Genomic DNA, 26,339 nt, shown 5'->3' on the forward strand with positions numbered 1-26,339 from the left:
AGAGCGGAGCGTCCCTGAGAAAAACTGAGGGTCCACGCCAGTCTCTCTGGCGGTAGCGCTTCCTTTGTTCCTGGGAGCACCTGACTGCCGGGCACAGGAAGGTGCTGGCGCTGTGGCAGTGAGCTGAGGTCAGGAGTCTGCCCTCCAGGGCCTCGCTGGAGGAAAGGTTGACTACTGTGTATCAGACACACTTGAAGAGAATGTGTGAAATGTCATTAGGAATAAGCTAGAAACAAAGTCTTAGCTCTACATAGAAAAGATTTTAATATTTTGTTTTAAATTCAGCTATATCTGAAGATACTAACAGTGAGTACCATTTGTGAACCACTCCGTCTCCTACGTTGGTCGTGTTTTGACTTTGCACAGTTATCTAAGGCTTATTTCATAACCTTGACATTTGTTCACACAAAGGTTACAGTTCAGAGTAGGAGAAAATATGTGTAATAAAACAATCTGACAAAATGTTCCCTTCTCTTTATATGTAATAGCAGGAAAACAGTAGAGCGGTGTGTTGTTTATGATAAAATACAGGGTGTGGTAAAAGTAGGTTCATAGTTGTGGGAACATGAAACACAGAGTTGATAATTTTATTATTTTCCATCCAAACAACTGTAAACTCACTTTTGCCCCACCTTGTATATATAATGCTTAAATTTAATATTTCCTGAGACTTTTGCTTTAATCAGTTAGTATCTAACACAGATTTTTGTATTTAATTCATTAGATTGTAAATTCAGTTTCCTTATTAAGAAAAGCTGACATTTTGTTTTAAGGCTGACATTTTGTACTCTTGCATCTAAATAATGTTTATGTCCTAGTGACTGGCATTATAGAATAGATTGACTCTCTTTTTAAAAGAGATATATATTACATATTTCAGATTTCACAGTTTTATTTCTGAAGGACAGTACCGATGTCATTGCTCCCACACTATAGTGTGTATGCGTACAGGAGGCCATGTACAGGGATGCTTCCTTTAGCAATGTTTTAAATAATAGGGGAAAAGTAACTTACATGACCCTAGCACTAGGGTCTACCGCAAAATTCATCCACGGCCCTTGAACTAGGAATAGTTTTGATATGTGTGCATGAAGGGTTGACTTAGCATATCTGGCTTATTCAAACCCTGCACATTCCAGAGATAAGCCTGGCCCGTGGCCAGTGCCTGATAACCTCTGAACTCATATGAGTGCCTCTGTTGACTTGTGAAGGGGCCTTGAGCAACAGCAGATGGTTTATGCTGGCAGTTTATGCGGTGCCTGTGCATCTCTCAGTGTCAGCTGACCTCTGGAGTGGCTACTAACTGAGTAAGGTTAGCCGTGTAGGTGATCCATGCCTAGGAGACTGTCCGGCAGCAAACACCCTGGACAGGAAGTCTCGGGTGAGTTTCCCCAGCTGACAGCATTCCGTATGTGTTGCCCACATCGTGTCTGGAAGAATTCATGCTTTCCGTGCAGCTTCTCAGAGGGAGGACCCTGGGAGCTTGTGTTTGGTCTCCTGGACTCTTCCCTATCTGCCTTTCATGTTTGCAGATTTTAAACTGGATAAATTGTAACTGTCATCATAACCACTTTTCTGAGTTCTGTGACTCACTGAGATAGAGGCTGGTCTTGGGGACCCTAACATAACTTGTTTGAAGTATTCTTTTTTAATGTGCAATAAAGACCCATATGTGTCTTGCGAAGCCTGAATTATTTGTTCTCTGGCTCTTTACAGAACACATGTGACAACGAATGCAGAACTGTAGCGAATAAATCACATATATAATTTCATAGGTTGAAATCAGAAGTTAAAATGGATGAGTATCAGTATAAATAAATCTCAAACTGTTTTAAGTGGAAAGAGTAATAGAAGGGTAATACCTTATACTATTTATGTACCGTAAGGTATTGTGTGTAAATGCATATGTGATACATACGTAGAAGTAATCCCATCAGGAGGGTGTCCATAGACCAAAACAGTGCTGAGCTCTGGAGAGAAATGGGGCGGAAGGTAAGACTTACTTGTCACATTACCTTTCTTTCTTTATTTATTTATTTATTTAGTGACAGAGACAGAGAGAGGGACGGGACAGACAGAAAGAGAGAGATGAGAAACATCAATTCATTGCAGCACCTTAGTTGTTCATTGATTGCTTTCTTATATGTGCCTTGACCAGGGGGCTACAGCAGGCCAAGTGACCGCTTGCTCGAGCCAGCAACCTTGGGCTCAAGCTAGTGAGCCCTGCTCAAACTAGATGAGCCTGTGCTCAATCTGGCGACCTCGGGATTTCAAACCTGGGTCCTCTGCATCCCAGCCCGACACTCTATCCACTGCGCCACTGCCTGGTCAGGCTCCTTTATTATTATTATTATTAAACAAAGTTATTGATTGATTTTAGAGAAAAGGGAATAGGGGGCGGCATTGATCTGTTCCCGTATATGCCCTGACCAGGGATCGAACCCACAACCTTTGCCTATCCAGATGATGCTTCTTAACCAGCCGAGCTATCCAGCTAGGGCACATTGTCATTCTTGAAAAGAGATTTGGGAGAAACTATCAGACCTTGTAAAATAAAAGAAAATGTGGTTTTATTTTACTAATGTTTTTCACTTATTTCCTTAAGTCATCTTCTGTCAGAATTGTAAAATGAGTGTGTGAAATACCTCAGCTGCTTCAAACTTCTCATATTCTAAGAGACTGGCCTTGGTAGGTGAATTGCCCAAGGTCATGCTGAATTCTTGTTTATTTAAAGAGGTCATTTTATAGGAAATATATTAGTGCTGGCAGGTTTAGTTTTTTCAACCTGTGGAAACTTGAAAGCTGATTCTCTAAAGACATGATTGCTATGCTTGTGACATACCAAGTCATCTTTCAATTCTGTGACTATAAATTGAAGGCCATTGAGAGAATAAGTTAGGAAAAAAGAGAAACTTTCCGAGTATTCAAATGACTATCTCTTTCACATAGTGAATTGAAGCATCGCCTTCTCCTAGGTTAATTTCCTAAATGCTGTAGGCCACTATCTTCACAGTTGGTTTGCAGTTGAAGCAATGTACCTAATTTCTATTTTCTTGAAACAAATTGTTCGCGCTTTGTAGCAGTCATAGAGATCATACCAAGTTTAGTGTCCATTGATATCTAGGAGACTTTAAAGGTATTAAAACTTTAGTACTATTAGCATCTTAAGTAATCAAATAAGAAAGCGGTTTCTAAAATGATTTGTAAACTGTTGGTTAGGGTAAAAGTGGCACTACTGCTTCTGAGCACACTGAATTTAGATTTCTAGTTCATAGACTCGATGACACTGTTCCTGCCTGCATGCTGGGGTCACTGGGATGGTCAAGTGAGATGCTAAAAACAATAAAAGAGGAAGGAGAAGCAGCTCTTTATAAAAGTTACAATGCTCTGTAATTGCATTTTATTAAAAGTATTACCATCACCCTGCCTGTGATGATGCTTACGTAGGCTAACTATAATTGTGAAGGGGAATAAAATCACATGCTCTGGTTCCCTGAGACCAAAGGTGAGTTGTGTCAACTGTAAATAAAGAAAAGGAACTATCACTTACCTAGTTTTTTCTTTGTAGTTCATATCAGGTTATATGAGGGAAAAATAAGACATAGTTCCTGTCCCCTTTTTCCAATTCAATATTTATTGAGTACCGACTGTGTGTTAGGTGGAAGGAAGCTAAGTCTTACTATGTTAATTGTGCTCACACATCTGCCTGACAAGGTGTTCTTGTTTCTCTGTGGAAACTGAGACTCAGATCAACTAAATAACTTAAAATTTCATAGCTCTAGAGCTAACATTTTAAGCTTTTATTTCTGGCTTCAAACCATATGCCTCACAAAGCAGTTGACTACAAGAAAGCCAGAATCTGAGTGTTAAAAAGAGAAATAATACAAGAGATGAGTGAAAGAACACACTATTATGAGCTGGACCAGTTAAGAGAGGCTTCTTGAGACAGGACTTGAAGGGGTACCTGAAGGAGAGCTAGAATTCGGCAAGTGAAGATGAATGGATGGGTTAGCAAGAGAAGTGAGGACTGACTGCCCTGCACGGGCTCCCTGCCTCGCTGAGCTGAACACTGAGTGTCTCAGAGAGAGCACACTAGCTGTGCGGCCTCTGGCAGTCACTGGGCCCAGGTCGGGGTGGGGGCGCTCCCAGGACAGCATGGAGGCTGGAGGGGGAAGCCTGGCAGGGGTGGGAGTCGCCCAGGTCAGGGGCTGGGGGTGCTCCCAGGACAGCATGGAGGCTGGAGGGGGAAGCCTGGCAGGGGTGGGAGTTGCCCAGGTCAGGGGCTGGGGGTGCTCCCAGGACAGCATGGAGGCTGGAGGGGGAAGCCTGGCAGGGGTGGGAGTCGCCCAGGCCAGGGGCTGGGGGTGCTCCCAGGACAGCATGGAGGCTGGAGGGAGAAGCCTGGCAGGGGTGGGGGTGCTCCCAGGACAGCATGGAGGCTCTAGGGAGTCGCCCAGGTCAGGGGCTGGGGGTGCTCCCAGGACAGCTGGAGGGGGAAGCCTGGCAGGGGTGGGAGTCCCCCAGGTCAGGGGTGGGGGTGCTCCAAGACAGCTGGAGGGGGAAGCCTGGCAGGGGTGGGAGTCGCCCAGGTCGGGGTGGGGGTACTCCCAGGACAGCATGGAGGCTGGAGGGAGAAGCCTGGCAGGGGTGGGGGTGCTCCCAGGACAGCATGGAGGCTCTAGGGAGTCGCCCAGGTCAGGGGCTGGGGGTGCTCCCAGGACAGCTGGAGGGGGAAGCCTGGCAGGGGTGGGAGTCCCCCAGGTCAGGGGTGGGGGTGCTCCAAGACAGCTGGAGGGGGAAGCCTGGCAGGGGTGGGAGTCGCCCAGGTCGGGGTGGGGGTACTCCCAGGACAGCATGGAGGCTGGAGGGAGAAGCCCGGCAGGGGTGGGAGTCTTCTCAGCTCAGAACCCAAACAGCGCCAACCCCAGGGTCGGGGTAACGCCTATGATAGAAAATCCTAATTTTGTAACACTGTATCAGAGACCTATGTAAGTGTTTTGTGGATGGCAGCTGATTTCTTAAAACCCTTTTTAAAGTCGTTACTAAGGTGGAGGGACGGGGTATTTGGGAACCCTGGGGTTGGGTGCAGTAGGCCTGGATTCTTTCCTGGCCCCTTTGCACAATCCACAGATTCTGTGCATCTATGTGACTACATTGAGCCTCAGTCACCACATTTGTGCTGCCTTTCGGGTTGTGGGTGTAAAGTAATCGATATGAAAATACTCTGGAAAAAATAAAAATTGGTGTCCATGACGGGTCATTTTAAAGGCGCAGCAGAGACTGCAGTGGAGTTTATCACAACATGCTCTAATATGGTTTCAAAGGCTTTTCCCCAGCTTTAAAAGGCCTATAAAATCAGTATTTATGTTTTTATTTCTATTGGCAGTGATTTTTAAAGAGAACTAAGTCATGTCCTTGTATCCAGACTTTCTTAATAAAAGTGGTAACTGGGGCCAAGGGAAGCCTTGTGTTGGACATAAGGCACAGCCGGTCTCGTAACTGTTGAGTTCTCGTGTTTTTAATAGCAGGGTAAAAGTCTAGATGGTCAGCTTCCCTACCTGCGCATTCTCTGCTGCTTACCATAGTCAGGAGGGCACGTGAGTGGCCAGTGCGTGTCCCTGCGCCTTCCGCGTGTCCCCTGCTGCGGGCACTGACCTGCCCAGCAGTGTTGTGCAACGTTTTCACCACAGCTCACCAGCCAGTTCTGTCAGGTTTCGTTTCTTAGAGTTGGTGTTGTGACAACAGTGCGCAGGTTTTTGTGATCTGACCTCCTGCTGAGACTGTCCTGTGGGGAGTGAGGCAGAAACCAGGCAGTCTGTGTCCCTCTAGGGAGAAGGCTCAAACTCCGCCACTCAGCACAGACACTCACCTAGGCCAGTGCTTTTTAAATATTATTTACAGTGGAACGGATCCTTTAGAAAGAAACCTTTTACTATAGCCCAGTATGTAAGGCACACGGGAACCCACCAGCTAAGCCACCTCCCAGTTTCCTCAGGTGGCGTGTGAGGGGCACAGTTTGAAGGCCCCTGCTGTGAGCCTGCCTTCTCTCTCCCCTCTCTGGCCAGCAGCCTAGAGGACTCTCCACTCGAGCCATCCCTGACGAGGCTCCGTTCTCCGCAAGCTCTGGTTTGCAAGCCTAGACCTGCGCTGTCCTCCTGTTGGGACTGCTCCCTCATCCTCCGGACCCTGATTCCAATGGCATTGAGTTGTCCTCGGTATGGGCTCCTGGAGATCTTCCCGAACACCTGTGTGGGCTCCCAGATCGCTGTGTTCCTGTTACAGAAGTCACTACATTGCCGTAGCCCCCTGTTTGTCCAGCACTCCCACACTACACTGTGTTCTTTTCGAGGGCGGGAACACATTCCTCCTTCATCTTCTTGCTCCAGTTTGAGGCACATAGCTGGTAATACAAAGGTTTGAGGGCTAGATGAACGGACAGCGGAATGGCAGACAGAAAGAAGGAGCTTACCAGTGGCCCGGGTGGATGCCGTGTCCTGATACTTTGAACTAAGAAGAGGAGCTCCTCGTGTTGCCGGCTGGGGTGGGGGGCGGCTGTGCCTGCAGGTGAGGAGTGGGCCTGACCGGTCCCCGCAGGCAGCGTCGCCCCGTCAGCCCTGGGAACAGGCCAGCGTGAGTCCCGTGCCTTCTCCCCAGATCTGGTGCCGGGTATTTATAGCTAATGCTGACGAGTTTTCACTTGTTAAACAGCAAGAGAAAAATGGTTACGTGAAGGCCAAACAAAAGACTAATGGAAATGGTTTCAATAATTAATTTTTAAAAGGCTTACAAATGACAGTTCGGCTGAGAAACTACAGAAACAAGCTGAAATTTCAGCTAAAGGAAGCTCTTCAGATTGTTCTTGAGTTAAATGGGGATAATTTAAAAACTGAAAGGAAGAAGGCCAATGATACTACTCTTTGTGTGCATTTTTTCCCCTTTAAATGGTAAACCATATCCTTGAAAGGATTTTTTTTGTTTCTTGGGGGGGTTTGGGGGGTTTTGTTTGTTTGTTTGTTTTTGCATTTTAGAGCTATAAGATGGTGAGAAGAATAAAACATGGAGTGGGATAAATTGGAAGTTGTGTGACTTAATCCATATTTTATTGTGTAACAGTTTTCAAAATCGATCTTAAGTGGTATTTTACCTTCTGTTTCGTATACCCTAATTGGCGTATTGCTTCTCCCAGATAATTATCATAGAGCCAGAAGTTCTATGGAGCCTTTTACCTGAAATTTTCTCTTCCATGTGTAATTTCATTAATGGTGTCAATGAGCTCTTAGTTAACGAAGTGAAATTCACAAACGGCACCTCCTCGGTATACAGAGGGACTGGGACTTGGGCTTGTTGAGCAGCTGCCGTGCTCGGAGCACTATTAGGTGTTTTTTTCATAGGGTATCTCAGGACTCTTTACAGTTACCCTGAAAGGCTATTCCTGTTTTATAGATAAGACATGGGCTTGGAGAGGCTAGGTAGTTTTCCCACCCCCACAGCCTCTGTCTCGGGCAGAGGTTGGACCAACGCCATCTGACTTCAGTCTGTATTTTGCACGTTGACTGTTCAGTGACTGTGCAGTAAGGAACCTGGTAGCCAGGAGTGCATATAAGAGGCAAACAGACAACCCTCACGTGCTGGTTTCCTATCCCCCAGCTCCTTCCTTCTTCCTCTGGAGAAGAGGAGCAAACTGGGTCCTGGCTCCCCTTTCACTGTTCTGCTCATTGCCCAGGTTGGTCTCATAAAAAAGATGATCATTTACATTTGAATAGGAATTAAAGAATTTACAAAGAGTATCCAACGTCGCATTTCATTCTCATTTACAAAGGAGAAAAATTAAACCAAATCTGTGACTTCCCAAAGTCACATAGCTAATTAATAACGAATCTTAAGTAAGGTCCAGAATTCCTGCATCCAGACACCCTGCTATATCCCCAAGTGAAAACAGGATGAAGAGGATTTTACTCTTCAGGGCTTACTTAATGTGTTACCTTAAAAACACCTGTCCTTTCCAGAGATGAGAGTTATGCAGCACTCACAAGCCTCCATATCCTGTGCTAATTGTCTGGTGGGCAGATGCCGCTCTTCAATGAAAAACAACATTCCACAGACGGGTGTAGGGGAATTCATGCCCATAGTTAAACCGTTATTTATTATAGGTGATAGGAGGGTGGTCCTCAGCATACTGGAGAGAGGCGGGTTAGAATTCCACCCACTGGCCCTGACCAGTTGGCTCAGCAGTAAAGCATCAGCCCGGCGTGTGGAAATCCTAGGTTCGATTCCCAGCCAAGGGCACACAGGAGCAGTGCCCATCTGCTTCTCCACCCTTCCCCCTCTCCTTTCTATCTCTCTCTTCCCCTCCCACAGCCAAGGTTCTATTGGAGCAAAGTTGGCCCGGGCGCTGAAGATGGCTCCATGGCCTTGGCTTCAGGCACTAGAATGGCTCCGGTTGCAACAGAGCAACACCCCACATGGGCAGAGCATTGCCCCCTGATGGGCCTACTGGGTGGATCCCAGTGGGGCACTTGGAAGAGTCTGACTGCTTCCCCGCTTCTAACTTTGGAAAAATTAAAAAGAAAAATTCACCCACTACAGGAGAGCTTCGAGCCCACTTCTCTTCCTGTGGCTTCTTATGTAACTGCTACAGAAGTCCATCAGCTAGAAAGAGCCAATTCTTCCAGAGATGTCAGACTAGGAGGGAGAGCTGTATTTTCTCATCTCATTTTGCTTTAAGAGAGTTGAGCTGGGAGAGGAGAGGTGGCTTTGAAGTGGTTTGCCCAAGCGAACAAGTCAAATGGCAGAATAGGAATTGCATTGAATTGCAAGTTGGTACTAGAGCAGGTTCCTTTAAGCCCCACTTACCATGTCTATAAAGTGAGTATGATAATACAACGCTGTTGAGCACACGACAGATAGTATGTACAATAGACAGAGGAACTTGTATGTGTATGTAAGAAGACAGGTAGCAATTTGAAAATGATTTGGAAACTACATTTACGTTATATAAGGTCAAGAAGTATGATCTATTCATAGCAAGGAGAGGGCTGTTAGTGAAAACTGTAAGGAACTGGTTTAAAGATCCTCAACACTGCCTGACCAGGCGGTGGCACAGTGGATAGTGTCAGACTGAGATGCAGAGAACCCAGGTTAAAAATCGTGAGGTCGCCAGCTTGAGCACGGGCACATCTGGTTTGAGCACAGCTCACCAGCTTGGACCCAAGGTCGCTGGCTTGAGCAAGGGGTCACTCGGTCTACTGTAGCCCCCGGTCAAGGCACATATGAGAAAGCAATCAGTGAACAACTAAGGAGCCACAGTAAAGAATTGACGCTTCTCATCTCTCTCCCTTCCTGTCTGTTTGCCCCTATCTGTCTGTCTGTCTCTCTCTCTCTCTCTCTCTCTCTCTCTCTTACACACAAAAAAAATTCTCAACATGCCATTTTGATTGGAAAATATTTTTAACCATAATGCTTTATTCAAGTTACAGCTTTTGCTATTTTATTGTGATAATAAAGATGGCAAAACAAGGTGAACCTAAAAATCCACCACTTGCTTTCTTCCAGGCCATTGATTCTTTCACTTCCCTTTGTTGCCCTCCATATTGAATGTGCATACTTGATGTGTAATTATTATACCTTTATTAGTATAGAGAATAGTACTTTATCAAAAAATTTTATACCGGGGGCGGGGGTGGGGAGGGGCACAAAGAAAACCAGATAGAAGGTGATGGAAGACTATTTGACTTTGGGTGATGGGTATGCAACATAAATGTCAAAATAACCTGGAGAGGCCCTGGCCGGTTGGCTCAGCGGTAGAGCGTCAGCCTAGCATGTGGAGGACCCAGGTTCGATTCCCGGCTAGGGCACACAGGAGAAGCGCCCATTTGCTTCTCCACCCCTCCGCCGCGCTTTCCTCTCTGTCTCTCTCTTCCCCTCCCGCAGCCAAGGCTCCATTGGAGCAAAGATGGCCCGGGCGCTGAGGATGGCTCTGTGGCCTCTGCCTCAGGCACTAGAGTGGCTCTGGTCGCAACATGGCAATGCCCAGGATGGGCAGAGCATCACCCCATGGTGGGCGTGCCGGGTGGATCCCAGTCGGGCGCATGCGGGAGTCTGTCTGACTGTCTCTCCCTGTTTCCAGCTTCAGAAAAATGAAAAAAAAAACAAACCAGAAAAAAAAATAACCTGGAGATGTTTTCTCTGAACATATGTACCCTGATTTATCAATGTCACCCCATTAAAATTATTAATAATAAAATTTTTAACCATTATGTGCTCAGAAAGGAAATAATGCAAGTATCTTCTCCTTCTGGTAATGGAGGAATCAATAATTGGACCAGTCTTCCCACAGAGGACAACCAGAAAATCTTGACCAAAATAATTTTTTTAATCAAAAAGTAACTAGTAAGTAGGAATTGCCAGCTGAGATCTTGGTAAAGGTGCAAACCCAGAACGGCAAGGCCAGCATTCACAACCACGTCTGTCTCGGGAGTATTTGCCAAACCAAAGAGGAAGCTAAAATCAGCTGCCCACTCATGGACTGAGTCAATGCTCAGGACTTACCACGGTGGGTACCTTCTGGTAAATACCTTACTTTGGTCTGAGACCCAAAAGATTAATATTTTAGGAACAATAAGGAACTAGAAATAAACCAGTCATCAATCTACTTAACCAGGATTCATGTCAGATGAGTGGTTGAGAACAGAATCTTGTGATTTGTAAGTACCCCCAGGTGTCCACCAGAAGAAAACAAAAACCCTCTGATGTTTCATAGTACATGAAAGTTTATTCTTGTATTATTAGTAGTAATGTTATTTTCTATATGAACACTGTAAACCTATATTAGTCTCACACTGTACTGCACGCAATTAGAGATAATCAAGCCTTAAGATGACATCATAAGTAAGAAAAAACAAAACAGACCTGCAGGGACTTCATATATTAGTATTATCAAACACTAAAAGACACGTGAGTTATGATCTAAATAGATTTCTAGAATCCACTGGAAGTGTTTAGCAGCAGATTAGACACCGTTAGAGTGAGTGAACAAGAAGCCTAGAAGAAATTATATAAAGCAGACCAGAAAAAAGAATATGGGAGAGGAATAAACAGAAGAGTAGAGTGTTAAAGATTTAAATGTGAAGGTCTGTATGTTTGAGTGCCAGGAGAGAGAATTGGAGTCTGTTTTGTAGGGTAAGACCTGAGACTTTTCCAAAAATGGCAGCCATTAGTCCACAGATTCAGGGGACTGGACAATTGTCAAAGAGGATAAAAAGGAATCCACAGCATAATGAAATTGTAGAAAAATAAAAATAATTAGAAAATCTTAAAGCCATACAAAAAAGGAAAAGCTTATTTACCTTTTTAAAGAAAAGTAGGAAATAGATTTCTCAATATCATTAAGAGACATCAAAAGACAGTGATTAAATGAGCTAACAAATTAATAGTCAAACTTATTTAACTTATTCCTTAAAGAGCCCTGGCTAGATGACTCGGTTAGAGCATTGTCTGGAAACACAGAGGTTGCTGGTTCAATCCTTGATCAGGGCTCATACAAGAATGCATGGATGTTCCTGTCTCTCTTCCTTTTCCCAAATTTATATATAAAGAATGAAGGAGAACAACATTTTCAGATGATCAAATCAGAGTTTATCACCAATAACCCTGCACAAGGGAAATTATAATCTTCAAGCAGAAAGTGAGTGATGACAGAATAAATGAGTTACAAAGAAAGCAATATCTTGTGGAGTTAAAAATATTTAGAATCAAAATGCACAACACTAGGATATAAACCAGGAAGCAGGTAAATGAAGTTAAAATTCTAAGGTCCTTAAAAAAAAAAAATTCTAAGGTCCTTACATTGAGAAGAAAATAAAGGCACCAGTTCCCATTAGACTCTGGTAAGCCAACAGTGCATGTTTTAATTTATTTGACCACTAAAAGGATAAAAATGTGTTACTTCCAATTAATAGTGAATCAGAATGAAGTAGTTAAAAAGAACATAGGCAAGACAAGTAAGAAACATTTAATAAAATTAGATTTAGACCTAAATACATCATTAATATTAAATGTAAATAGAATAAATACTCCAGTTAAAAGACAAGGATTGTGAGACTAATTTTTTTTAGTTCAACTTTGCTATTTACAAGTCATCAAGCATATGAATACCAATAATTTGAGTAAAATAATGGAACTAAGTTATACCATAGTATTATGACAAAATAGAATTTAAGGCGCAAAGTATTACTAAAAATAAAGATCACTTTATAATAAAAAGTCCAAACAACCAGCAGAATATACCAATTTTAAATTTTTGTTCACAATATGACTTCAAAACACATGGAACAAAAATCAATATACTGTATCTGCAAGGAGAACTATATACATCCACAATCATAACGACAGGATTTAATAACATCCCATGGACAACCCTCACCCACTGGGGGATGAAGGCCAGTTGGGAAGGAAGTATTTATTCACCCTCAAGTGGCCGATTCTACATGAGTCCTCAGAGTCTCCAGCAAATAAATCCCCAGTAAAGCACCCTTGAATCAGCCATGCCCCTTCCCTGTTTTCTTTCTAGTCCCCATTCCTTTTCCTTTAGATGGGGTCCCAAAATATACTTGTAAGCAAATATCAACCCTGCTACCTTGAAAACCTAGGCTGAGACACATCTCAACTAGCCCTACAGACAGACTTTCCAAAGGGGTTCTGGTATTGGACCAGAGAGTGATGGGGCTCCCGTTAATGTTGGTAAGGGGCGATGTGAACCCCTGCATGCAGCATCATCACAATTGCTGAGATTTCCACCAGTGGTGAATAGAAGTAATGAAGGTGGCAGGGGACACATTGGCCTGCGTGCTAGTGGTAACAAAAAGCATGAGGTCAGTGTTAATTATAAGGAATGTAGGACTAGCTGACCAGTCTTTAGAAGTCTTGTAAAAGGAAAAGAAGATAATAGGCTCAATTAGCCAGCTGTCGAGGTAACCTCAGGGATGCTGGGAGAGTCAGAATGCTGCCACCGTCATAGAAGACTGAAAATTCAGTCCCGGGGTTGAGTGTGGCACAGTCACCATGGAGAGCAAATGCAGTCTTAACAGCCTGTGAGACTGGTGTCAGGGCTCAGGTAAAGAAACATCCTTGAGACATGGCATGGGGATAGACGAGTGGACAAACAACCTGGAACACCAGGAGAAGCAGTGCCCTTCCCCCTCCCCAGAGGGACTGCAGAGACGCCACCCGTGGCAGAAGGCCTACCAGGTGATGGTTGTCCTGACAACTGCCTCTACCTCCCTTATGTCCTCTGGACCAACAGGTCAAGCACAGCCCAGGCTGGCCAGTCGAAGTCCTCCTTCAGGAAGAAATACTGTGAACATCCAAAGAATTGCAAGATTTGGCCAATATGCACTAACATGAGCCAAGGGACTCTTGTTGGAGTGGGTCTTCAGAAACAGCTGAGGAAATAGTTCTGTGTTTCAGCTTGTTTGTTCATCTGTCAATCTGGTTAATAGTGCCTGTCCAACCGACTTGATGTGGTTATTAGAGTAAATGAAATTAATATTTATAGCGAACTCACTGCAAGGCACTGTATTAGACGCTACATGAGTTAATTAGGATAAAATTGGATAAGTGGAAATAGTGTTTTAAAAATTACAGTTTTGTATAGAACACTTCTATGTCATTTCAGTAGTGTGCCCTAGGAAAACACGGTTCTAAGATTGGTGAAAAAATGACGAGTAATACAGTGTGTCCGTAAAGTCATGATGCACTTTTGACCAGTCACAGGAAAGCAACAAAAGACGATAGAAATGTGAAACCTGCACCAAATAAAAGGAAAACCCTCCCAGTTTCTGTAGGATGATATGGCAGCATGTGCGCATGCACAGATGATGACGTAACACCGTGTATACAGCAGAGCAGCCCACGGCCATGCCAGTCAAGGTGTGGACAGTACAGGGTGTGCTGTGACTCGCTAAATTCGAATCCACGACCAAAGTGCAACGTGAATATCGGCGCGTTTATAACGAAGCACCACCACATAGGAATAACATGACTCAGCAGGATAAGCCATTGAAGGAAACCGGCAGTTTGGTGGAGAAACCCCGTTCTGGTAGGCCATCAGTCAGTGAGGAGTCTGTAGAGGCTATACGGGATAGCTACCTAAGGAGCCCTAAAAAATCTGTGTGAGCCCATATTGAACTGCACTGAATAGGTATGAAACTGGGAGAGTTTTCCTTTTGTTTGGTGCAAATTTCACATTTCTATCGTCTTTTGTTGCTTTCCTGTGACCAGTCAAAAGTGCACCATGACTTTACGAACACACTGTAGTTAAAAGGGAAGAAGAAGGAAAGGGACCTGACATTTCAGAAAACTACAAACATGTTAGAATAGGCTTTAAGTACCTTATTATTTTTGTGGGGGGGAGGGCGGACCACCTGAGCCATCTTTTTTTTTTTTTCTTTTTCTTTTTTCTTTTTTTTTTGCATTTTTCTGAAGCTGGAAACAGGGAGAGACAGTCGGACAGACTCCCGCATGCACCTGACCAGGATCCACCCGGCATGCCCACCATGGGGCGATGCTCTGCCCACCAGGGGGCGATGCTCTGCCCATCCTGGGCGTCGCCATGTTGCAACCAGAGCCACTCTAGCGCCTGGGGCAGAGGCCACAGAGCCATCCCCAGCGCCCGGGCCATCTTTGCTCCAATGGAGCCTTGGCTGCGGGAGGGGAAGAGAGAGACAGAGAGGAAGGCGTGGCAGAGGGGTGGAGAAGCAAATGGGTGCTTCTCCTGTGTGCCCTGGCCGGGAATCGAACCCGGGTCCTCCGCACGCTAGGCCGACGCTCTACCGCTGAGCCAACCGGCCAGGGCCTGAGTCATCTTTTAAGGAACATATCTGTACACTGATTTTGGGAAGAACATCAACGATTACTGTGTGGAGGCTCTGGCTAAGCAGTTCAGGGTCCTCTAGAGCAGGAGTAGTCAACCTTTTTATACCTACCACCCACTTTTGTACTTCTGTTAGTAGTAAAATTTCCTAACCGCCCACCGGTTCCACAGTAATGGTGATTTATAAAGTAGGGAAGTAACTTAACTTTATAAAATTTATAAAGCAGAGTTACAGCAAGTTAAACCATATAATAATAATTACCAAGTATTTTATGTCAGATTTTCGCTAAGTTTGGCAGAATAAATCTTTATAAAACAACTTACTCTAGTTAAATCTATCTTTTTATTTATACTTTGGTTGCTCCGCTATTGCACACCATGAAAGCTGGAATGCCCACTAGTGGGCAATAGGGACCAGGTTGACTACCGCTGCTCTAGAGCAATGTGGCTTCCCAGATAAATGCACTGTGGTGTGTTGGTTCAAGGCACAGCCTCTGCACCCGGAGTGCCTGGGTTCAAATCCCAGTTCTGGTGTTTAGTTTTCTGGGTGATGTTAGACAAGTTACTTAATCTCTGTGCTTCAGGTTCCTTCCTCTGCAAAATATGGGAGAATCTACCTCACAGGACTGTTGGGAGGTTAATTGGTTTAACGTACAAGGCAGGATGTGTGGTGGCAAGTACAGCGGTACCTTGAGATACGAATTTAACTCGTTCTGTCACCGAGCTCATAAGTCAGTCAACTCCTACGTATATCAAACTGCCGATACTGGACCCGTGCGCCAACTAGCGGCAGCTTCCCGAATCACGACTCTTATCTCGGAATTTCTCTCGGATCTCGAACAAAAAATACGGACCAAGTCACAGCTCATATCTTAAAAAAAAAATTGTATGTTGGTCTGTTCGTATCTCAAGGTCCCACTGTAGTACAAAGTGTTTACCCAGCACTGGAATGCCCGCTTGCTCTGTGGCACCGTGTGAGGACTAGTGTCTAGGTGTAAGCTGCGTACATGAAGGGCCCTGCTATCTGGGGGGAGCAGGAAACACGACCGGCCGTGAGTCGGACGTGGTGAAGCTTAGCCGTAGGTACAGTGAAGCTTTGTAGGTACATGGAGATTTGTTATACTCTTTCCCCTACTTCTGTGTACATTTGAAATTTTTCTAATGAAAAAGCTTTAAAAAAAAAAAAATGTTGGCCGAGGGAAAACCATTAGTTCCATATCTCTACGCCCTCACTTCAGTTCACAGTTATGGTCTGGGAGGCCGAGGACTGATGGAGTGATATGAAGTAGTATTCACCTCCTATTCACGTTTTGAGCATTTGATTCATTAAATATTTGAACCAAGTCATAGTAGAAGTAATTTTGCCCAACTCTTGGGTCTCAAGCTATGGCTGCCTGTCGGTTCTCTTCTCAAAGTCCTTCCTTTTTTCTTGGGCTTCAAAGACTGTATTTCCCAGTCTCCCTTGCAGCCAGGTGTGGTCAGATAAACAAATGTAAGCAGAAAGGACGTGTGCCATGTTCCTGTGGTCTGATCCTGGGTGTTCTGCTGGCCAACATGCAAATAAGGCAACACCCTGAGGGGATGTCAGAGCAGCAAGCCGGAAGGGACTGTGTTCCTGAATGACCTCATGGAGCAGAATTACTCTACCAACTAGGTTAGTTAGACTATTATGAGAAAGAAAGAAATGTCCATTTTCATGAACCTACTTTTTGGTAGAAAACCTTTTCATGTTCTTGGTCACAGCAGCCTAGCACCCTGGTTGGTAAACTGCAGCTTGCGAGCCACATGCGGCTCTTTGGCCCCTTGAGTGTGGCTCTTCCACAAAATACCATGTGTGGGCGCTACCTCGATAAGGAGTGTACCTACCTATATAGTTTAAGTTTTAAAAAATTGGCTCTCAAAAGAAATTTCAGTCGTACTGTTGATATTTGGCTCTGTTGACTAATGAGTTTGCTGACCACGGGCCTAGCCCTTACTCTAACCAGTACACAGGATGAAGTGTTTGAGTCCCAGGGAGGAGAATTCTCGCTAAAGGAAACAACGCAGACGGTTATGAGCCCGTATCTTCTGATATCTAGTACGTTGTATCTCTTCCCTTGCCTGATGGATAAGTAGTGTAAGCCTCTGCCACAGTAATCTCATTCAAGCTAGGTCTTTCTACACTTGTTTGTTAGAGGGCCCAAGTTACCATTTCTTTGGCCAAAGAGACTCAGCACTATCCTGAAGTTTAGTTTAAACTATGAAACTTAACGTATCTCCTTCTTTGGTCTTAATGTTGGTGTCCTTCCCCCTGAAATTGATATGTTGAAATCCAACTCCTCTCCACCCCCAGTGGTGGTAGGGCCTTTGTGAGATGATGAGGTCATGTGGGCAGGGGCCCTCATGAATGGGATTAATGTCCGAATACAAGGGGCCCAGAGAGCTCGCTTGCCCCTTTTACTATGAGAGGGCACAACGAGAAGTCCAGTCGGCAACCCTGAGGAGAACCTCCACCAGAACCCAACCAACCATACCGGCACCTTGATCTTGGACTTCCGCCTCCAGAACTCTGAGGATTGTGTTTCAGTTGTTGAGCGGTCCTGCGAGGTTCTGTTAGAGCAGCCGGGATGGATGAAGACATTCCCCCGCCTGTGCACATGCCTTTATTGTGGGCCTCGTTCAAAGTTACACGTTTAAAATGTATGTTTCTCACGCCGGACTGTTAGCTTCTGAAGGTCAGGGACGTATTGTATTCATTCTCGTGTCCTCTGTGTCTTGTACATCACAGGGGCTTTGTAAGTGTTCTTTGATGTCTAAGTGAATGACTGAATGAGTGGGAAGACAGATATTAAAAAAGAAGAAAATGGGGCTAAATTTTCAGTCCCTCTCCAAGGAGTATTTAGGAAGTCCTTCTATGTAACAAACACCAAGGTCAGTGACGCAGGCGGAGGCAGGATCAAGACCTCCAGGCTGCATGATTTATTGACAAATGCCGTCAGATTAAGCAGCAGCTAAATACCTGTGCGTTGTGTTAATGATTACTTAACGTCGCCTCCCGGCACTCACCTGAGAGGGGAGCTCATGTATTTTTCATACGGGCTGTAAGCAGCAGCACCTGCATTTCAGACCAGAGCTCGCACAGGAGGCTTAGTGAAGCTCGACCGGCTCATGGATATTTCTAAAAGTGCTTTTCTTGGTTCCACACTGTACCCAGCTATACCCAGGTGCTGGGAGCCGATGGAATTTTTTTCAAAAACAAAAACCATCAGGGCACTGGTGACAGTATGCTTAGGAGGATTTTACAATCCAAGTGGCATACCTCACTTCTAATCTTCATCGAAGCACAGGTCTGAGACAGGCCTGTCTGAGTCCAATTGTTTCCACTTGAAGGTGTATTACTTAGGGCAAGTTTCATATTGTGTCTAAGCGTCATTTTCCTCATTTATAAAGGAGAATTAATATAATTCTCCAGCGAACTGGTGAATGTTTCACAGTTAACTCTTGGGGCAAAATAAATAAAAAGACAAGCAAAAAAACCCTGGTTTTGTAGTATTTGTTGATTTCCATGTGGTGTAATTATTCCCACTTTGGCCTATTCTCAGCTGCCAACATGATGTCCCGGAACATGGAGTGGGGACGAGATGGGTAGAGGTGGGGTGCCGTTATATAGTATTTCTCCGTATAGTAGAATGCGGGGACCTCCAGGGTTTAGATAATAGTAAAGCGTAGAGAAGTAAGTAGGAAGTGGTGAGTTTGAAGTATGTGTTGCTTTTGTCTTTAATGTATAGAGTTATGTGGAATATATATGATATAGTAACATATAGAATTTGACTTATAGTGAGGGCTGAATGTAGAAAGGAGTCACCAAATTCCTGAAATTCTTAACAGTTGTCCCTCGTGAGCTGAACAGACCAGTTTCCAGCACACAGCTGCCCGTCCCCAGCTCTCAGATTCTGTAAACAACACTGTCATAGATTTCTCCATGATACATACCCCATCGTAAGAGGTATGACTGGAATGTGACCAAGTGTATGGCCAGACTGTTCTCCAGAACGGCCGTTCCAGCTTGCCTTCTCACCAGCAGGGCCCGGGGGTCTGCAAACCCCCCACCACCACCACCACAAAGGGCATCGCCCCGGAAGAAGCCGACGTGGGAGGCACTGCATTGCTGCGCAGGGAGTGCTGGACGCAGCCGCTGGGCGTCTGTCCTGGAACCAGGACCGATCTTGTGGGCACCGCCCTTTCGATGGAAAGGAGAAGCAGGGTGAGAGAACACAGCACATTCATTTTAAAGGCATATAAAACAATAGACTTTCTTTTTCAAGAACAAAAAATAAGAAAGTGCACATCAGATTTATTTGCTTGGCTGCCCTTGGAGGGCAGGGGTTTGCTATGTCAGCAGCATTTACTGAGCATCGAATAGGATGGTGTATCTGTAAGTCTCTAACATGGTACTTGCACTTAGCTTGCTGATTTTATGAGCCACATTCAAAGTCATATTCTTATTGCCTCTAATGATCTGTGCAGGATTGCCTGTTTCAATATTTACTTTCTAGAAAACAATGCATGGATCCTGCGTTTACTATAGCCATAATTAAAGCAATATTTTCAATATAGGCGCTACCTGTACCAATCTTAACCCTCGTTCTCACACCGTCACGGCCAGTTTGTCTGTGTTGGCAGTGTCCACTACAACAGTTGCAGGGCAACAGCAGTGAGCTCTGTCTTCAGCATACTGTCCCACTTAATCTTCACGAAAGAGATCTGAAGCTCAGAGAAGCCACATATTTGGCCGTAGATGAAAGAATTAGCGACGGCAAGGGCAGCAGCTGCCCAGCAGATGCAGGAGCTGCTGGTACTCTGCCAGGGTAGGGGAAGGTCCACGCGGACTCTGTGGGGCGTGAGACCACGGAGCTACGCGCCTGCGCCCTGATTATGCTCCCCTGCACCTTTTGGTCTATGGCAGGAAGCAAATACTCTAACAATGATTAACTTACAAGTGTGAATTTAAAGCTGGTGGGGCCCTTGCAGATTTTAGAACAGCTCTTGCCTTTATTTACATGAATAGAATAACATGGCTTAGAGAACTCAAGTTTTCTGATTTGCCCAAGGTCGCATGAAAATGCCCCACCCAGCCAGGACAGGAAGCCCGATTTTCTAACTCTTAGGCCAGGTGTGCTTCGATAGAATCCAAGAGATGAGAAACCCTAGAAATCTCCAGGGTCATTTGGTTTCAATAGCTGTAAAGCTCGGACAAGCTTCTGGGCTTTCTCAGGCTACTGTTTCCTCCGTCATAAACTGGGAGAATGGCCTGACCTGTGGTGGTGCAGTGGAGAAAGTGTCAACCTGGAAACGCTGAGGTTGCTGTTTCAAAACCCTGGGCTTGCCTGGTCAAGGCACATGTGGGAGTTGATGCTTTCTGCTCCTCCCCCCTTCTCTCTCTCTCTCTCTCTCTCTCTCTCTCTCCCCTCTCTATAATGAATAAATAAAATCTTAAAAAAAAATAAAATAAACTGGGAGAATGCCTCAGGTGACTCAGGCCACTCATATGGCTGTTGCAAAGATCATTAATTCACACATTCATTTATTCAACCAATATCAATAGGTGTTGGCAACTTCTATATGCCAGGTACTGTTGTAGGCACAGGGATATATACCAATGAGTATTTAATAATCCCTACACTTGGGGAACCCACCTTCTAGTAGACATATTCGAGTAGCTAAATACAGGGTTTGGCAAAGGTAGGTTTACAGTTGTAATACAAATAAATGACACAATAATAATAATAATACAAGAATAAGCTGTGTTTTGCATGCTCACAACTATTAGCCTACTTTTGCCTGCCCCTGTAAATATGTCAATAAGCCCATCAGTGAGCGGAGTAAAGATATTGAGCGTGAAGGAGAAGGGTGCATTTTCTTTAGGGAGGTCCAGTAAGGTTGGAGCAGAGGTTTCACCCTGGCCCTCTCAAGCCTGGCAGCTCCTCAGGACCCCACAGGGGGCGCGGGAGCTGGTGGCCTTTGTCTTGTTCCACGTGGAAGCAAGGAGGCCAGTAGGCCATGGGCTGTCCCCCTGGGAACGACTGTGACCCTGAGTGGCAGCCCCCACTGCTGATAGCGGTTCCCAGCGAGGGACACGGCTGTGCAAATCCCCAGCCGGTGAGCCCGCATCTGGAGGGACAGGGCGGTAGGCCCCGAGGGGCTCCGGGCGGGGCGTCACAGGACCCACACACGTGAACGGTTTACCCTGAAGGAAGGGGCTGGCACCGCACGGTGCTGGGGAGTGGGAAGGGCTGCGCGTGTGCTCCCGGGATCTGCGTGCGGGCCTGGTCCCTGCTCTGGCCGTGCAGCTGTGTGCAAGGTCTTCCCTGTCTGAACTTGTGACTCCTTGTATGAGGCGTGGCTGTGCGCCCAGCCGCTGCCCTCAGCTAATGCGGACGGGAACCTTGCTGTGAGAGCCCCCTGGAAACGCGGCCCGAGTGGGAGGGTTCTTGTGCGCACGGTCTGACCCCAGAGATGTGCACCACAGGCACAGGGCACTAGGGTAGAAGTCCCATATCCAGGTGGCTGAGTTTTACCGGAGGGGAAAGAGCGCATATCTCTGTGCCTCTAGCAGACACGGAGGTAGGGACAGGGCCCAGAGGGAGGAGGAGGACACTGGTGAAGAGGGGAGAGGAGACAGCAGAGACAGAGTGCCAGTGAGGGAAAGAGGAGAGAGAGAGGGAGCATTGGTCCAACAAGGGCCTGGGGCGGGGACTGTGCCTGGCCTTCCGTCTCTGTTCTTTCTCTGTAAGACAGGTGTTCTGTTTGGAGACTTTGGGTTGCAAGTGAAAGTAAGTCCAAGCCAAATTATCCCAAGTAACACAGAACCTCAGACCAGCCTGATTAAGCAAACGAGCCCAGGCATCAACCGAGGGGCGTGTGTGGGCTCAGCAAGCTGAAGGACGGGCTGGCTCCGGGGACAGCCGGGTTCTGGGACTTGGTGGGGTCCGCGGGTCTGCTTTCTGTCCCCACCTCCCGCCCTGCCCACGCTGCGCTGGCCTTGCTCCGGGTCCCTTTGTGTTGACCAACATGGCAGCTGCCCGAGCCTTTCTGCTCGGCTGCTGGCCCACTGGACGCTCTCCAGAACGGCCGTTCCAGCTTGCCTTCCCACCAGCAGCGCCCGAGGGTCGGCGTGTCCGTCCCCCCACCACAAAGGGCATCGCCCCGGGAGAAGTCGATGTGGCGGGCACTGCGTTACGGTGCAGGGAGCGTTTGCAGCAGCAGCTTGGTGTCTGTCCTGGAACCCGGGCCGATCTTGTAAGCACAGCCCTCACGATGAACCGTGGAAGCAGGATGAGAGTCAGCGCAGCCACAGGGGACACCGCAGAGGCGGCCTGTCCTTCACTCCACCGTAGAGGTGAGAAAACTGGTACTGGGCGACACGGACCTGCCCAGGGACGCCACACTTAGTAGTTGTTTGAGGGAATGCATGGTTGAGACCAAGCTAGAACATAGTAATTCTGGAGACTGAAACCTGGACTGTGTGACTGAGCTCGTGTTCCTATTCTAATACTGTCATGCCAACTGTGAACTTGGCCGATCACCTAATCCCTTCGAGCCGTTGTCCCTCATCTCGCTCCGACCGTCTGCAGCTCAAGTGGACATCACTAGATGACCCATCCATATGGCAAAAGCCAGAAATGTCACACATATTGCCAAGTCTCTCTCTCTCCAGTGTTTGTGTCCGGCGAGAGTAAGTGCCCTTCTGCTCAGCTGCCATCAGACTATGTAGGTTCCCTGGGGCTTGTTTACACACGAGGGCCCTGTTCTCGTCCTGCACACGGGAGATAATGGGTGCGTAGGCCTGAGCGTGCAGTTCATTTAACAGCTCAAGTCCTCTGCCCCCTGCTCCCCTCAGCGACCATTGTCCTGTGCTTCATTATAAAACACAGACGTCTTTCCGCTGTATTGACCTCAAATATTTCACGAGTTGGCCTGTGGACCGAAAGCCAGTGTTCCTTCGGGCTGACCACAAACAAGGCCGGCTGTGCGGCTGACTGCAGGCGGGCTGGCCGGCTTATCTTCTCCCGCACTGGTTGTGCTTCAGCTGTAAAACGGCAGTGTCTTTTGTAAACGTCTGTCGGTGGCAGTAATTGCAGCAACCTAACAAATGGTCTGTGGTCATTTGTGTCTGTATTTACCTCCCGTCGTGTCCATCTTCTGTCACTGTGTCTATACGGCTGTGGTATTGTCTAGCTATAATTTTATATTTTGTTTATATTTTACTTCCCTTCACATGGTTTTTCATGCCGTTAACCTGGACCGGACTGTTTTCATTGCCATTTGATATTCTGTAAGCATTTGTTGGTTCATTCCACAGACATTTATTTGATAACTACTTAAGTATTCCTCTGTGGGTCTCTCCCGGTTTTCATTATTGTAAATAGTGTAATAAATATCTCTGTGCATAATACCTCTCCTGATCTCTTGGATTATTTTCTTAGGGTAAATTCCCCGAAGCGGGATCATTAGGATGAGCAATGTTATAGCTCTTAAAGCGAACAGCCTGCCAACCACGTAAGAATGTCTCATTGAATCTGTTCGCTCATGAACCTAGTCACTCAGAAGATAAAAGCTGTACTTCTTTGTAAATATAGGACCCCTCCATGAAATGAATTTTATCTCTCCGCTCATTTTTCAACCCTCCCAAACCTTCCATTTTCCTCACTTTCACACAAACAAGATGTAGATAGCTTTTGATGTGCCAGATACCTTGTTTTGAACATGAAATTCCTGCTGCCATAGGTGCTGTCCTGGAGCAGAATGCTGGACAAATGGCCAAACAGCCATTATAAACCATTCTGCTCTTTGCTCATTGCTATGGATTGAACTGTGTCCTCCAATATTCATATATTGAAACCCTACCCCCCCAACGTGATGATGGTCTTTGGAGATGGAGGTTTGGGGATGTGGTTCCATTTAGATGAGGTCATGACGGTAGAGTCCTCGTGATGGGATTAGTACCCTTATAAGAAGAGAGCAGAGAGCTCTGCAGGCCTCTCCCTGCCATGTGAGGCTGCAGCAAGCGGGTGGCCATCTGCAAGCTAGGAAGAAGCCCTCACAGGGGCCCACGTGGCCAGCGCCTTGCTCTTCGACCTCCCTTCTTGATCTTGGACTTCCCTTCCTCCAAAACTGAGGAATATGTGTCTGTCGTTTAAGCCCCCAGTTTATGGCATTTTTGTCATAGCAGCCCAAGCAGGTTCCATCAGCCTTAACATGCATCGTGTTAATAGATAAATAGGTATCTAAACTGATCGTTTAGAACTGATTGATTTTCACGTCTTGTTTTATTGACTTTTCATGGCAACCCTGTGAATATGCCTATTTTTATAGAAAATAAAGGTCAACAGGGACATTTGGGGAACGGTAAGTGGTTCAAGATGGCTTAGAGGTATGGGGAGGTATGTTAGGGGAGTAACCCAATGACAGGACTCTGGGGATGGGAGGGGCCAGAGCCTGAAGAAGCTTGCCTGCCAGGGTCAGGAGTCTGGCACTTGGCCAGCAGAGGCCGGCGTTGGATGGTTTCAGCGGGGATGTCACGTGGTCAGGTCAACATGGTAGAGTGAGTTCCGACTGCAGTGTGGCGGGAGGACGAGGCTGGCAGCAGGGGTCCCAGTGGGAGACTGGCAAGAAGTGAGGAGGGGTAAAGGCCTGCAGAATGCAGAGCACCAGGAATGACGGGTGATGCGGTCAGGGAGACCAGAGAGAAAAACTTGTTCAGCACACTCTAGTTAGTCCAGCAATGTGTCCTGCAAGCACTTACTGATCCCACCAGGAGCAGGCTCTGGCGATAGCTTCGCTGGGGTGCAGGAGGGACCGTCTCAGTCATCCACTCAGGGAGATGCGTGTTCACCAAGTAAGTCCCCATGTCCGTGCAAGTGCCACAGAGGAGACGCATGGAGGTCAAGGTGCCAGTGGCTGGTAGCTCAAGGCTCAGTAGGGGGGTTCGAACCCAGAGACTCGTGCTTCCTGCATCCCCTGGGGCTGCCTCCCTTCACAGGGTGCCTTGGTTTGCTCATCTGTGTATCAGAGTAGAAACTCCTGACAAACCAGTACCTCTTGTGAGCGTAATCTGACAGTGCTGTATGATACTATTAAAAAACATCACACTCTAATTTAGGTAGCCGTATAATATACCAGTAAATATTCATTTGGCTTACAAAATATCATAGCACCGTATCTGATTTAATTAATGATAATATTTTGTGCCCAGGTATACTCGTCCTATGAGACCAAAACGTAGGGTGCAGGTGCCACAGCTCGCGCTCCTTTCCGTCAGCCAGACTTTCCCCTTCGTTCTCTGCTCGAGCCTTCCGACCGCTCTGCACAGCCCTCTTGAGCTGTCTCGAGCCAAGATTTACATGGAGGAAACCAAAAAAAGAAGGAAAGAAGCATTTATTGCGACTCTGCAAATCACTTCGCATTTCTGTCATTTCATCTAATTTTTACAAAAACCTGTGGGTAGGTGCTTTGGTTCTGAAAGAGAATACCACAGCCACATGGGCTTCCCAAAGGGGACCAGGAGAATGGGCGTGTAGCGAGCGCAGTGGTTTACCGAGTGCTGTGGGATACAGTGTGTCACCTCAGCAGTGACACAAGGCCAACATCAAAGGAGAATCAGAAGCAGTGTAAGTCAAAGAGGCATGGGTTTGTAAGAAAGACCCCGCTTCCAATCTTCTTGCCCCATTTCTCATTTTTTCACAAAGTACGGCAGGTGTCCCTAAGACCTCTCTGTCTTCTCTCTCCAAACCCCCCAGACTGTCCTCTCAAACACATCCAATGGGCTCTGGTCTTTCTTCCCGGCTCCCTTCGCCTGTCATTGCTGTTCACTTCCAGCAAGTCCCCAAATCCCCACCCGCCGCTGTAAGCCAGGCTGGTCCCCTGGGCGTCTCCAGTTCCACGGCCCCACCTGCCCCTCAGGGACCCCAGAGCCCGCCCACGTGGACTTCCCTTAGCGTGAGCAGAGCTGGGATTGCTCCTGCCGTCATTTCTTCTCCACTTCCAGCCTCCATTGTCTCATGTACACCCCCCCCCCCCAGGAGCCTCCGGAGGTAAGGAGCATCCTTTCTGTTACAGCTGTGGGAACGGAGGCGCGCGGATGTGAGGAACTTGCCCAGGACGCACGCCAGTGGTGGCAGGACCATTACTCTTCCCGTTGTCTAATGACGCCTCTTGGGGAGCCCGATTTGCCAAGCCCGCAGAATCCTCCATCTCAGTGAGCTTCCTATTACCATTTGATACTTTACTCTGCAACCCAAGGAAACCTCTGTTAACACTGGCCACCCCGGATAAAAGTGTCCTTTTGCTCTCCCCTCCCCCACCAGGCGCAACTTCCTCAATCAATTCTCCGCCGATTGAGTCAGGCACAGGAGAAGAGAAGGCAGGAAGCAGGGCCTGCATAGGGCTTTGTTTGTCAGGGTGGGGCGGGGTGGGGGCGCTCAGTGTGGTA

At 46.6% G+C, this 26,339-nt stretch overlaps 1 long non-coding RNA gene across 1 annotated transcript; it reads left to right on the forward strand.

Moving 5' to 3' along the window:
* Positions 1–1,206: 1,206 nt before the first annotated feature.
* LOC136329450 (uncharacterized) lies at positions 1,207–23,292 on the forward strand. Its single transcript, XR_010730199.1, has 3 exons — positions 1,207–1,381; positions 18,737–18,854; positions 18,930–23,292. It is a non-coding gene; the product is annotated as an uncharacterized lncRNA (long non-coding RNA).
* Positions 23,293–26,339: the final 3,047 nt, after the last annotated feature.

Source organism: Saccopteryx bilineata, chromosome 3, assembly GCF_036850765.1.
Source record: "Saccopteryx bilineata isolate mSacBil1 chromosome 3, mSacBil1_pri_phased_curated, whole genome shotgun sequence".
In the NCBI taxonomy this organism is placed as follows: domain Eukaryota; kingdom Metazoa; phylum Chordata; class Mammalia; order Chiroptera; family Emballonuridae; genus Saccopteryx; species Saccopteryx bilineata.